A 13,780-nucleotide genomic window follows, 5' to 3' on the forward strand; every position below is an offset into this window, starting at 1 on the left:
TCAACTAATTACAGACTATGAACAATACCCAAATTAGCAAGTTTAAAGCCAGATCAGACATGTCCACGTGACGTAATGGTCTCTGACACACTTTTACATCACCAACACAATCACTGATGTGAATTTGAATTTTCACCTGCTCAGAAGTATATTTTCTCTCTCCAAAGCTGCTAGTTCATCAGTTCTGGTCCTTCCAATGAGAATTTTTCATACCTTTTATGAAAATAATTTTCTTCATAAATCAGTGATCTAGTAGTGGAAAAAAATGGGTGTATGAACATATTTGTTTCAGAATTACATCTTTTCTTCTCCTCTTCCTAACTCTATCCCTGAGAAGTGTGAGACACCAAGTCCAAAACTTCTGGCACTTGTACAGAATACACTTTAGCAGACCTGCCCCAAAATCTCTTCAAACTGAGTGTGAATGTTTTGACAACATAAGCAGTGCGTTTAGGGAAAAAAAAAGAAAGTAATTAACTAGAAAAGCTCCCCACTGTAGCTCAGATGTTAAAATAAAGGAATTCAAGTTAACTTTGCATTGCACATCAATAGCACATCCATGGGGGCTGCTGTCCCAGGCTAAGAGAACGCTAAAGTCAGAGACGAGGCACACAAATTTTCATACAGGGTTGTGGGCATAAGGGCTTATAAGAGAGCATGTGTGTTTGTGCAAGAGGAGCAACTAGCAACGCATCCTCAGAGCATTTTCTCAGGCTGCAGCAATAAACAGGAACTGCAAAGGTTTTGACTTTAAAAAAAAAGGCATACTAGCTGAAGAGGGAAGGAGCAGGTAAAAGGAAATGATCTACATGTCTCTATCAGGTTTTGTCTGACCTAGAAGCTTCCACTGACCCTAGAAAATGTGTTTGAAATATTGATTTCACAGACAGCAGAAGTTAATTGGGACAAATGCTCCCACCCACCACCTCACAAAACATTAAACTCTTACCTTGCAAGCATTTATTGAGCTCTGATAGTGAAAAAACACTGGGCAGCATGGGGTTTTGGCTAACCCTTTTACTTCTTGACTGCAGCCAAGTCATAAATAAACAGCAGCAAGAACCCCAAGTAATACCTCAATAGCACCTTCAGACCTTTGTTTGCATCATCAGTTCTCAAGAGCTCATCATGAGGCAGAGCCCAGAGGCCACAGCAGGCTCCATCAACAGACCCAAGTAAAGCAAGCGGTGAGCCAGCTCCAGGGTCCACCCAGGAGCAAAAGGAGACAAGGCCAGACAGAACTGAAGAAAACACAATAATATGGGTCCAGAGACCATGCAAAAGTCAGACTAAAAAAATGTGGCTGGAGACAAACCACAACATATGTACAAAGAGGGCATCCAGGAAACAAGCTGCCTACAATGCAAGCCCAAAGCCTGTCCAAGGAGAAAGGTGCACTTACAGTATAGTCAAAGCAAGGCCCAGGTCTGAGCTTAAATGGAGCTCCTGAGCCCCAGCCCATGGGCTAGAGGGTGTGTGGCATGTGGATGCTCCAGGTGAGTCTGGTTGAGGCCATTAAGGCCTATGGGGGCATTTGGGGCCCTTTCCTCAGGAGAAGGTAGATTTGTCCAAAAAGGATGGGACTGGCATAACATCCAAGCCCTGCTCAGAACACAGTGCTGCATAGCCTGTGCCGCTCCAGAGACATCCCCACAAAAAGCACTTAGAGACCACTGAACACTTCTGCAAAGAGGGGCTGAAGAGTTTGGGCAGGATTCAGGAAATCTGGTGCAACCCCCTGGTCTCTGGACAAGAAGATCAAACATGCTCTTGACTTTGTCCAGGCCTGAGGAGACAGCTTAGACATTTTGTTTAACAGTCCTTTGCTAAATTAGCAATGGCCTGGTTCCCAGCTCTGCTGCTGTTTTTCTTTGTGTCTTCCATCTACTTTTGCCTTTGCTCCTCACCAGTAACACTGAAATACTATTACTCATTTTTCCTACTTATCTGCTCTGTACTTACTCTGAAAAGCTTCCCATGAGGTTCTCAGATAGGTACTTTGAAGAATAATAATTCTTTCCTAAATCAAGATTTTACAGCACAGACTAGTTTGTATTACATCTTTGCCTTACAAGGTGACACCAGGGTATTAACTAGTAAAATAATAACTTTTCTGTTAAAATAATCTAATCCCATCACCCTGTTCCACTTCTTTTTTTTAGAGAAACTTGCACCTATTGGACCTGTTCACCTTAAAAAAAAAATCATTAAAAAGGAATACCAATGAAGTCATACTGCTTGTTCAAATAGTATCACTGAAAAATTAAGAAAAAAAAATAGTTGCTTTGTGGATGCATGTTCTGGTTTCAGGTTATTCTTCAACCCTGGACCATATGAATTAATGTAGCTGTCCAGTTGTAGACTTCTAAGAGAATAAAATTATCTTTATACTCTGAAATTACCAGAAAGCTTGTTGTGTCTGTTTAAAGAAGGAAGCTGTTTTGATTCATAAAATATGCAAGAGTTTCACTGTCATCCCCAAACATTGTATCAATCTTGAATCAGTTACACCTTGAGATATGAGCAAATTAACAACAAATTTTACATCCTTCTCATTTGATGGATGAGGTTTGAGCCAAGCTTTTCCTTGCAACTGTATTAGACCAAAAAGACACTTTTCTAAATACATGAAAACTGTGAGTTGCATATAATCGCTTGACTCCAGGAGCTGGGACTGAGAGAAATTGTTGTTAGGATAATCTCAGGAACAATACTCCAAAAGCTGTCTGGGCAGCTTCTGGGAGGTAGCTGGTAGATGGGGTTGAGGGGGCAGCCCTCACCCATGCCCTGCAATGAATACACAAACCCCTCCAATATTTCATTCATGCAAGACTCAGGCTGAGCCTGAGAACAAAGTTCTTAAATGCTAACAACGACCAAGGGAAATAACAACACCCAATCCGTGTTCAAAATACACTCCCTGGGCTAAAGGGCACTCAGTTCATTACTGCTGTACGATTCCTTTTGCTGCTGGGTGTTGATCATTTGTGCTTGCAAGTCGAATTCATTTGTAAGGGCATCTAGAGGTTGGGGAGTCACAGGGGGAGGTGATTTCCAGCCTCATTTACATCAACAGAGATATATTTTATTAAAAGTTCATCTGAGTGCATTTCTTGCATATGTACCTCTTTGAGATCCATTTCAGACCACCTAGCAAAACAAACAGCTAGGACTTGGGCACCTCCAGCCCAGCCAAAGTCAACAGAAACCAGAGAGCGAGCCCAGCTCAGCTGAATGATGTCGGCAGGACTTGCTCTAAGGATGCTGCTCTGTAGAGCATCTCAATCCATCCACAGACAGAATAACTGAAGAGGAAGCAAAATAAGTGCCTAACTTTCCCTTCTGGTGGGCAGCTCTGAGAAGCCTGCCAGCTCACACCTGCAGCACAGACAGTGTCCAGGCTGCCAGCAGAAAGCAGCAGCAAAGGCTGGGGGGCAGAGGGACCAGGGCTGGGCAAGCCATGCCCCCCATCCCCAGTGAGGTGACCCGGGCTGGGCAAGCACCATCCCTGGCCCACCTCCGGCTCTGCCAGAGGCACAGCATGGGGCGGGGGGCTGGAGACTCCTGAGGCATCACGCCCTCCCCGAAAAGGGAAGCTGAAATAAAAGGCAGAGGGAGCCTTGTGTGTGTTTTTATTATTATTATTTCTGATTAAAGAGGAATTCATTTCATCTTTGCCTCCTGCCAGGGGCTGAGGTGCCGCCATTGAGGTTAACGGTGCGGAAGAATACAAAAAAATTTCATTGAGGAGGATTATAAAAGTTACTAGCTGGAACATTAACAGAAGAGTAACTTGTAAAAAATGCAATATTACAATATTCACAAGGACGGTAGAGCGTGGTAAAGCTATAAAATTCAACATTAAAATCTTCTACAGCCTAGATAACCTAGTTAACAAACATTGTATTGGAACTACTTTTTTTCCGCGGTGCTGGGGTGCGCGGGGCCGGGGCGGCGAGGGGGGGCAGGGCCCCCTGCGGCTGGTGCTGCCTCCCCGAAAGAACCGCGGTCTCCAAAGGGGATAAATAAAGGCGTGGAGCCGGCGCGGCTCCAGCCCCTGATTCAGCGCTGATGAACTTTTTGTCATTAGCAAAGCGTGGGAAGCGATTTGTCTCATCCAAACCCGCAAACAGGAAGCACCGATTCGTGTCATTTGTCACCAGCACCAAGTGCCCATATAAATAACAGCCAATATATTCCGCTGCGCCGGTTGAATTCTGCAAGGCACAACACCGGCCGCGGTTTTTGTTGGTTTTTTGATTTTTGTTTTTTAAAGGACGGGAGCAGACATTACCATTATTATTATTATTATTATTATTATTATTATTATTATTATTATTATTATTATTATTATTATTATTATTATTATTATTATTATTATTACCGTTATCGCTGCTCCTAATAATGATGTTCTCATGCAAAGACGTCAACCTTAAAGATAAACGGACGCCACCCTTCCAAAATGGGCACGGAGAGCCGGTTGGCTTTAAAGTCTCGCTACACCCGGCGAAACTTATTTCCCTTGCAAGAGGTGGGGACGGCCTTTCTCCTTCTTGTGTGTTATTTTAACGTTGTCACCGCATCTTTCCCCCCCTTCCCTTTGCGCCCTCGCTCCCTCTGTTCTGGGGGCTGCGGAGCCGCGGGAAGCAGAGAGTGTGAAAGGGCCGGGAGAGAGGGAGAGGGAGCGAGAATCGCTCTGAGCGACTGCGGAGTGGAATTCAGTTCCCTGGGGAGTTAGCAGACAGTTTGTGGAGATGTTACTCCAGAGTTTCAGACTATGATAAATATGATAATTTGTATAAAATTTGAATGGGTTCTTGTTTTCAGGGAGAATGCCTCCGATGATGAATGTTCATGATTTTCAGATAGATGGCTGATAAAAAGTGTATTGAATTGTTGAAAGCGATTTTAATTTTAATTCTCTACCTGCAGATGTCTGATAATAATAATGTCTCCTAATAAAATAGGAAGGTGTCAGTTTAAGCACCAGTATTTCGCTTCACTTCATCCTTCCCATCCCCAGACTGTGGCAACATTAACCTCTTCTTATAAAAAGGCACATAAAATTATTATAATTACAGAGTTATTAATTTTAAAAAGAGGGTTAGCAGGATTTTTTATTATTATTAATAGAGCTCGCACAGTACCCCTGCAAGTAAATCCCCGTGTGAAATGATGGATCCGATTGCTAATTCTATTATTAGATATTGCCTAGGAATTGCCTTTCGGGTTTTTAATTAGAGTAATTGAAACTAGAAGAGGCGGGGCTAATTATTTTTTATTTTCCCCCTTTGTTATTATTTAAAAGTCATTGATAATGCTCCCTGCATTCAGATCTCGGCTTCAGAAGGAGATTTACAACAAAGCAACAAAGGGAAAACAGACAGATCCCCCGGTCCAGAGGTTGAAACTCCCAAGCCAGCAGTGTGCGTGTATTAGGTTAATTAGGGTTTGTGGGTCTGGGGGATCTCATAGGACACCATCCTCAGCCCAGCTTCTACTGCCTCTGATCTGGGATGATATTTCATGAAAAACAAAACAAAACACACACCAACAACTCTGGTAACATGAAATCAATGACCTGGCAGTTACACTCTAATTAGCGCCTCCTGCGAAGCAGCCCAAAGCCAGCCCAGGGAAATCCCACGCAGACACACGCACACGCGGGGGAGAGGGGGCAGGCGCACCGCGGTCGGGGGCAGCCCGTTCCCCAAGCCGGGGGCAGCCGCTCCAGCCGAAGCCTGCCCCCCCGCCTCTCCCACCCGCGGCCGCGCCCACATCTCACCCACTCGCGGCAGGGAGAGGCGCGGGGGGCGGCTCGGCCGCTGCCTCCGCGGCCGGCGAGGGGGGGACCGACCCGCGCCGCTCCCTGCGGGGCAGCCGCCGAGCAGCCGCCGGCTTCGGTCTCGTTTGCCCGAGCTATTTTTCTCTCGCCCTGAAAGGAGCAGACAATATTGTCCATTCATCAGAAAGGCAGGAATTTGGTGCTTCTGGTTGACTCCGAGCCGGGTAATTCAGGGAGAAAAGAAAGCTGGATAAATGACTCGATAGTGTAAATGAGTGTGGAGGGTGCAAACCGCCTCGCAGAGAAGTGTGATTTTATAAACAACAGCATCATCTGGCAAAAGGGTAAAGAACTGTGCAGAGCTCACAGCTTTTCTCAAGCACCGCGCTGATATTTTAGACATGCACAAGAAGGGAGAGAGGGAGCTACATATGATATATGTGCATAAACACAAGCTGTGCAAGCACACAGGAGCGTTCCCTTTCAAATCTCTGCACAGGTGCATCTTTCCACATACTAAATGTTCCCTAGCTGTCTGCAAAAGAAATGGTTATATGCAATAAAATATATATAAATTAACGTCTCTTCATTTTGATATAGAGATTCGGTTTTATATTATACATTTCGTATATATTGCCACGTATTCCTCTCCACAGACGAATGTATTTCGGGTATATGCGCTTAGTCGTGAATATGACATACATACTTATAGTTACGCAGGGAATCTGAGAATTGGCAATACGTCTTAGCAATAAGAGAACTCATTAGATATATAGTTGCATAAAGGATCGTGTACAGTTACATTAAGTCCCATTAAGAGACTGAATGTCGGTCTGCGCCGTTTCGCACACGAAATTACAATTATAAGTACCTGGCTACAGAGCAGGAGGAAATTGCCAGAAGCGGGGGTGGTCCGGTACCCCGCCTGGTGCCTGAGACCTCCGGGTGCTGAGGGATTTAGGGAGCTGGAGATGGAGAAAACGTATTTATTCAGGGCAATTAGAAAGCAGGTACCGCTTCAAAAAATGGATTTATTAAGGGGGAAAGGAGTTGGAATTATTGTTTAAAAAATTGCGCATAAACGAGTCTAACAAAGTAGGGAAGCAGAAGCAGCTTGGCGTGTAAGGTATCACACTGGAACTGCTTCTACTTCAGACCTCGGGATTAATCAAAGAAATCGGTGCAGCTGATGAGGAGTTATTCAGCAGCTGAGCTCTGGAAAACTGCATCCCTGCTTTCTTTATACATTTTATTATTTTCAATTGGGTTGAAAAATTAGGAGTGTTTAGAGAAAAGAAATACACATTTCTTCTTCCAGCGGGCTGGAAAGCCTCGATTTTATCTCCCCTCTCTCTTCTTATCTTTCCTTCCCTTTCTATTTTTCCTTCCTCCGAAGTTTGCGGTGGGGGGCACAGGGAAGGATGCGTTTCAGAAAGTCAGAAATTGAAGTGGTTTTTGGGGGGAGACAGCTCTGAGCTTTCACGACTCCTGTTTCCACAGACGATCCCAGCTCCCGAAGCCAGCAGCCCTGGTGTTTTGCATCCTCTAACGCCTGGCAGGGAAAAGGGACAGATCTGGGCTCTCCCTAACAGTTTTCCTCCACTGTGCCTTTAAACCTCTCCCTGGCAGAGCTCGCAAATGTTCCTTTGTCCGCTTACGAGTGGCCATGGCAGGGGGCGGCGGGTGCCCCCCTTTATATGGACATTCCTCGATGACAAAACTTTCTTAGAAAACTTGCGGGAAAACTCAACTGCTGCCATTCAGGGGAAAGGTGGCAACTGCCAGAGATGTCCGTTGCCACCAGCCCTCTTCGACTTTATCCCTTTCCAAAATAAACGTGGATATACCTGTTTCCAGGGTGGCCATCTCCTCCCACAATTATTTCAAGCGCAGATCTTTAATGCTGCTGAACTAAAATCTCCATCCCTCGATCGGCTCGGAGGCGAAGTTGACAACCTAAGGGGATGGTGGGGAGGGAAAGTTACTGACTCGAGTGGGACAAGGCAGGAGTGGCCACAGCCCTCGCACCCACTCGCTGGATTTTCACGGCCGGCCATATCCACACACATAAGGACCGCTCGGGAAATAATCCCCCGAGAGCGTTTCCTGTTGACCGCCGGGAGACAAGCAGTGGATTGCACCTCTCTCCTGATGGCCGGCGGTGTGCGATGGTGGAGGGGACAGAGAGGGGGGAAAGAGTTCTTGGGCCACCTTACCAGTTATTAAAGGACCCTTCCTGGACCTACAGAGCTCAGGGGAATTTCTCATCTCAAGTCCAAATAGGAAAAAAAAAAATGTAGTCAGTTATCTTTAATCATTGACTCGAGGGCACATTTCACATCATCTCTCAAATCTGCATTTTTTATGAAGTGGCCAAAACGTGTGCTGTGTGCCTAATTTTCTCTCCCTTATAGGCGTTAAGAAGAGTAATGAGAAATCGGCTGGAAATTAACTTGCTTCTGCCCCTGCAGCCTTCTCCCCTCATGAGAGACTGGAACTTCTACCCCCTTCGCACACAGTTTTATATCAAGTGGTTCAGAGCCCGGGGGATGCCGGGGGTGGCGGGGCAGGTTGGGGGAAGGCGGGGAGGGTGATGGTCGCAGCGGAGTTAGGGGACAGACCTGCAAGTGTCCCTTTTCTCTGCAGCTTCCAGACCATAACAGAGATCCTTGTCACAAGGACAATGGTTGTGTTCTCGGGCTAAGGTGAAAGGCACACGAGTTACATCTCCCCCGGCTTTTACTCTTCCCATCGATATTCTTTTCCCAAACCTGCCCCAACCCCCGGAACACTGAAAACAGCGCATCCCAGAGATCCGGGCACGGTGGAGGCAGCGGGTGTAGGAGGACACTTATTTCCTAGGGTTTAATATACGGAAACGCGTTATCATTGTTGTCAGTATTGCTTCTCTTATCATTACTAAAGCTTGCGATATTGGAGTTTTCCACCGATGTTCGGAGTTTTCCGCCAACGTGGAGGTGGCGTGTAAGGACAGGCTGCTTGGGAAGGGAAAGACACCTCGTTTCCTCACTTCTCCACACCTTGAGGTCTCTCTTTTGTTGTTCCCGCAGCCGTTCCCCAACGCTCGCTCACTGCCCGGCAAGAGCTGCAGAGCTAGGGAGCCTGGACGCGATGCGGCGCCGGGTTTCCCCCTCAACTCCCCAGGGAAAGTCGTGCCTGGGGGGAGAGCAGGTCCTTCCCTTCCCTTGACGTGGCGGTGAACTGTTGCTTCTGCTCGCCGCCCCACACCGGCACCTTCCGCTGCTGCCCCGCGGGACCCCGGGATGCTGAGGGGCTTCGGGGCGGGAGGGCCGGGAGCTCCGTGTTCCCCCGGGCGCGGAGGGGCGAGCGCCCGGTACCCGCCGGCTCGGCGGGAGGCACTTGCTCTCGGGGCAGTGTGCGGAGCGCCACGGTGCGCCTGCTGCCCCCCTCCGAAGAACCCGCGATGGAAACTGGGAGTGAACCTAAAGAGAAAAGTGCGGGGGAAAACAATTCTTACAGTTCAAAACCGCGTTAACCTGAGATTTAGGAGCTCCATAAAATGCCAATGGGGAAATCGCCTCGGCGCGGGCTGCCATAAATGTTTTTACTTTTCTGTTCTAATTCTGATGTCTACCAACTGTTTGACGGCTCTTAAAAACATCTTTCCTCTTTTCTTTTCTTTTCTTTTCTTTTCTTTTCTTTTCTTTTCTTTTCTTTTCTTTTCTTTTCTTTTCTTTTCTTTTCTTTTCTTTTCTTTTCTTTTCTTTTCTTTTCTTTTCTTTTCTTTTTCATTTCTTTTCCTTTCTCTTCTTTTCTTCCTTTCCTTCCCATTTCTCTCTTATCCTTTCTCTTCCTCTGCCCCCTCACTCCCTTCTTTCTGTCTACAAGCGCTAGGTTGTGGACATGTGAAATGCTTCCCCATTTTCTGTTTCCCTCTTCTCATACTTTCTATTTCTGCATTAAAATTTTATATCTATTATGTCTATTTATCCATCTATCCTCCTTTCATCTTCAAATTAAATGTCCTCTTTTTTATTCAGCCAGTTTTTTTCTCTAATATTAGTGAAAATCAATGTATGTCTCTCTGTCTATCCATCCATCCTGATTTCTATTTTCTCAGTTCCATTCTTCTTTTATTTCCCCTTCTTTACACATTAATACAGGGCGCGCTCTGTCTCCAGCCTCTAGGGTTTTTTAAGTGATCTTCCTGTTTTCCCTTTCTTTTCTTCAGCTCTGGCAACGACGACCGGGTGTCTGCCGCCTGCGTATCCCTCTCCCTCATTCCTCCCCTAATCCACGAAGGGACTCCCCACACTCTGCAGCCCTGCGGGCAGCCCCTGCTAGCCCAGGCTGGCCCCAAGTACAGGGCACCCGCGGGCCACTCGGCTGCCGGGACCCTCCCGCGCGCTAGAAACTTGTGTTGAGCTATCTGGGGAAGGAAGAAACAATCGCACCGAGGTCTCCCAAAACCCCAGGAGAGCGCTCCCATCTGCCCGCGTCCGGCCCCGAGCCAGACTCGGGAGATTTTGCCCGGTTTTGCCCGCCGCCGCCTCTGGCCGGGATGACGGGACGGGCGCGTGGAAACACTTTAGGAAGCACTCTGGAATCTCAGTCTGGGGTTAGAGCTCCCCGTCCCCCACTGGGGATGGGACGGAAGCCCCCTTCCCTGCCTGGGCCGAGGTCGGAGCCCGTGCCCGCGGGACCGGAGCGGGGCCGGCACCGCCGACCGGCACTGCCTCCTCTGGCAGGACGCGCGGCCCGGCCGCCCCTCCAGAGAACGGAGCCGGGGCCGCCCCGCTGCGGGGATGCCGGGAGTCCCGGGCCAGCGTGGATGTGGACCCAACGGCTCCCTCCGGGACAGTGCCGGAGCTCCCGGCCTGGACCGGCTTCCCACAGACGACTGGGCTTGGTGCCCCGGGGCGGCATCGGGACGCCCGTCCGCCCCGCCTGCTTCTCCCCGTGCCACGTCCCAGCCGGCAACCGCACGCCAAGGCTGTGGCACCAGTGTCGCCTGTCGCAGCTCCACCGGCTCCCACCCGTCCATGTCCCCAGTCAGCACACCGATAGCCTGTCGACGACACCCGAAGGCAACGGGAGCCCCTGCGGGTGTGTCTCGCGGGCAGTCGGGCAGGTCCCGTCCCAGGGCAGCCCTAACTCACCGCCTCCCCCGGCACTCACCCGCACCTCTAGCAAATCCTTTCTCACCCCATCCCTATGCCACCAGTCCAGCCCCCAGAGGGGCAGTCTCTCCCCGTGCCCGCAGCATCTCTCCAACTTTGCTAGATCAAAGCTTTCCCGCTCATCCCACAGCCTCCACAGACAGCCCTGAAGCGGAGTGGAGGCCCACTTCCTCCTCTGTTTCTCTCCCCTTTCCCTGTGTCCTTCCCAACTCCACCGTCATTGACAAAAGGCATCAGGTAGCCAGCCTTCACTAAGACGACCATGCGGACAGCGGGGCAGACATCCGTGCACCTCTAAAGTCACCTCGAAAGTTCTGCCCCGGACTCAGCTGTCGGCTGGATGACCCCAGGGAGCGGCCTCCGAGCGCCGCAACCCCCCGGCCGGGGTCGAGCCTCTGCCCCTACATCTCCCTAGTAGGTTTTCAGCAGGTCTCCTCCTCAACATCCTCTCTACCCTTCAGAGGACACCCTGCCTCGGAGAAAGGGAGAGGAGACGCCGAACAAAGGGAACGGCACCCATTTCCTTACGATGCTTGCCAAACGGGCAAGCAGTGAGCATTTCCCCTCGCTACTGAAAAGCCCCCCCGCCGCTCCCCGTGTAGCTGGTGTCTGCCCTATTACCTGTTGCAGCCACTTTCTGTCTCGGTCTATGGGGAAAGAGCCTGCCTCCCTCCTGCATCCTACATCCCCAGCAGGAGTTTATTCCTTGAACCACTCAGTCCCGATTTCTTTCCTAAAACGCGCAGGCAGCCAGAGCGCATAAACCCGGATATTTTCGCGGGGGGGTTACTACCAGCCGCACTCCCGCGGCCAGAGGGGAGAGGGGACCGGTGCTCGCTGGGCGCCGGGAGAGCCGCGCTCTCTCTGCCTCCGCATTCCCTGGGAACTTTCTATTCCGGAGTTAATAGTTAACTCCAGGAAAGCAGGCAATTTTCTTCGGAATGTGAACTATTTCCTTTATCCAGCAGATAGATTGGGTGATTGATTAATATGGAAATTGATATTAAAATACTGGTCGTAGGCAGGCACGCTTTCCCTGTAGTCACAGCCGCACGGCGGAAGAGGCGTCCAGGGCAAGCAATGCACCGAATTATTGCCGAAGGTTTTCCTGGTTCGCCAATAAATGCCTTAATTGTGAAATACATGCGGATATAATTAGAATAGCTCACATTAATGCATATTGTACGGCGATGAGTGAAAGGACACACGGAGGGGGCAGAGGAGTGCTCACACGGGGTGGGGGAGAAGCGCCGGGGGTCCCGCCGCAGAAAAAGGAGGTGTTGGGATAATGTTCGGTGGTCATCTCGGGAGAAAAGGCGGGAGCGGGGGTCTCACATGCTGGCAGGCTGGGTGAATGAAGAGCAGATATTCACATATGTAAAGAGGGACTCGTCGTGTAGCCTAACAGGTACCCTATACCCATTTGTAGAGCGCCAGTTTGCTGTACAGGGATAAGCGAGAGATTACAGATGCGAAGTTCTAGGCTCAAGTTAGGTGATACTTTAGCACGGCCTTAAAGCAGGAAGAGACGTGTGTCCGTAAATGCACCCATCACTCTTCCGCCTTTAATAGTTCGCTCCTTTTATTTGCAGTAACACTTGTGCTCTTTGGTTAAGGGTCGCAGTTTGACACCAAGGGGAACTGTTACACCCTGGAAAGCCGGGAGAAGCCCAGTCTCCGTCCAGCGCGGCCCCATCGTGTGTTGCTGTCCTCCCTCGGCCAGCCCCGTTCTAATTAACCGGCGCCCCTTTCAATTCAGAAAGGGGTTCGCTGTGAGGTGGCCCCCGCTCTGTCCGGCGGCTCTGCCCCCCGCCGCCTCCTGGTCGGGCGGGGGCTTGGGGGGCCCCAGGCAGTCCCTGTTGCCCAGCCCTCCCCGCACCCCCAGGCCGCCCGCCTGGCCTCCCTCCCGCCCCGCAGGGGTGCCTGGCACGGGCACTTTCTCCTCCCCGCCCGCTCGGCTCAGCCCCCTGGCCATATTTTTCATGCTCCTTTCCCCCCTCTCACTCTCTACCGAGTCACATCCTTTTTTTTCATTTCCCCTCTCCTTCCCCTCTCTTTATCCCGGGGAGGGAGGAATTTTCCAGCCTCCTTCTCTGCTTTTCCCTCTTTCCCGGGTTTGCCCGTCTCCCCCTCGCCCCCTTCCCCTCCGTTTCCCTGCCCTCACGCCCCCCCCCGCCTCCCCCCCCCGCCGCCGTTTGTTTGTCCCGGTGCCCGGACGATCATCGCGGTGTATGAAGTTCTAACTGGTTTGTGTCAGGCAGCTCTCTCTAAGCAGCCTGGCGTGACGGATTAAACATCAACTAGTTAAATAAAAATTAATATCAACTGCCTCCTAACTTCTAATGTCATGTTGTTTATAACTAATGAACTGATTAGGGGATAAACACATCAGGAAGACATTTCTGCTTCCCTGCTCTTTCGAGAGAGATTTGCAGAATTCAAAGTAAATCTCCCAGAGCCCCTCCTGTTTTTTTCCCACACCAGTTTGGGGAGGGAGGAGGGGGATTCCGTGGGGTTTGTTTGGGCTGGGTCGGAGGAATCTGGTGCGTGTGTGAGAGTTAGCTGGACTTATTTAAACATCTCCCGTGGAAGCACGTTTCTTAGCGGCAGGACCGTGCGGCTGCGAGCAGGGCTCAAGCTGCAGGGAGGTGAGGAACCGCTCCAGACAGATCTGGCGGCTGCTGCAGACCGGGCTGGAGACAACGACTTAGAAAAATATTCATTGCTGCCATTATTGACTGTTGGCGTCCCATTTTAATATTTAAAATGAAACTTTTATTTTTTTTTCCCTCGCTTGAAGCGACAATCGATGACTTTTAAGTGTTATGGAGAA

The 13,780-nt window shown here is 49.7% G+C and overlaps 1 long non-coding RNA gene across 1 annotated transcript in view; it reads right to left on the bottom strand.

The window, feature by feature from the left end:
• LOC135579771 (uncharacterized) overlaps positions 1-7,741 on the bottom strand; it is an 89,431-nt gene extending 81,690 nt beyond the window's left edge. Inside the window, exon 1 of the long non-coding RNA XR_010473526.1 lies at positions 7,633-7,741. This is a non-coding gene — a long non-coding RNA (uncharacterized LOC135579771). The remainder of the gene's footprint in view (positions 1-7,632) is intronic.
• Between the last annotated feature and the right edge of the window lie 6,039 nt (positions 7,742-13,780).

The sequence above is a fragment of the Columba livia genome, chromosome 6, assembly GCF_036013475.1.
Source record: "Columba livia isolate bColLiv1 breed racing homer chromosome 6, bColLiv1.pat.W.v2, whole genome shotgun sequence".
NCBI lineage: Eukaryota > Metazoa > Chordata > Aves > Columbiformes > Columbidae > Columba > Columba livia.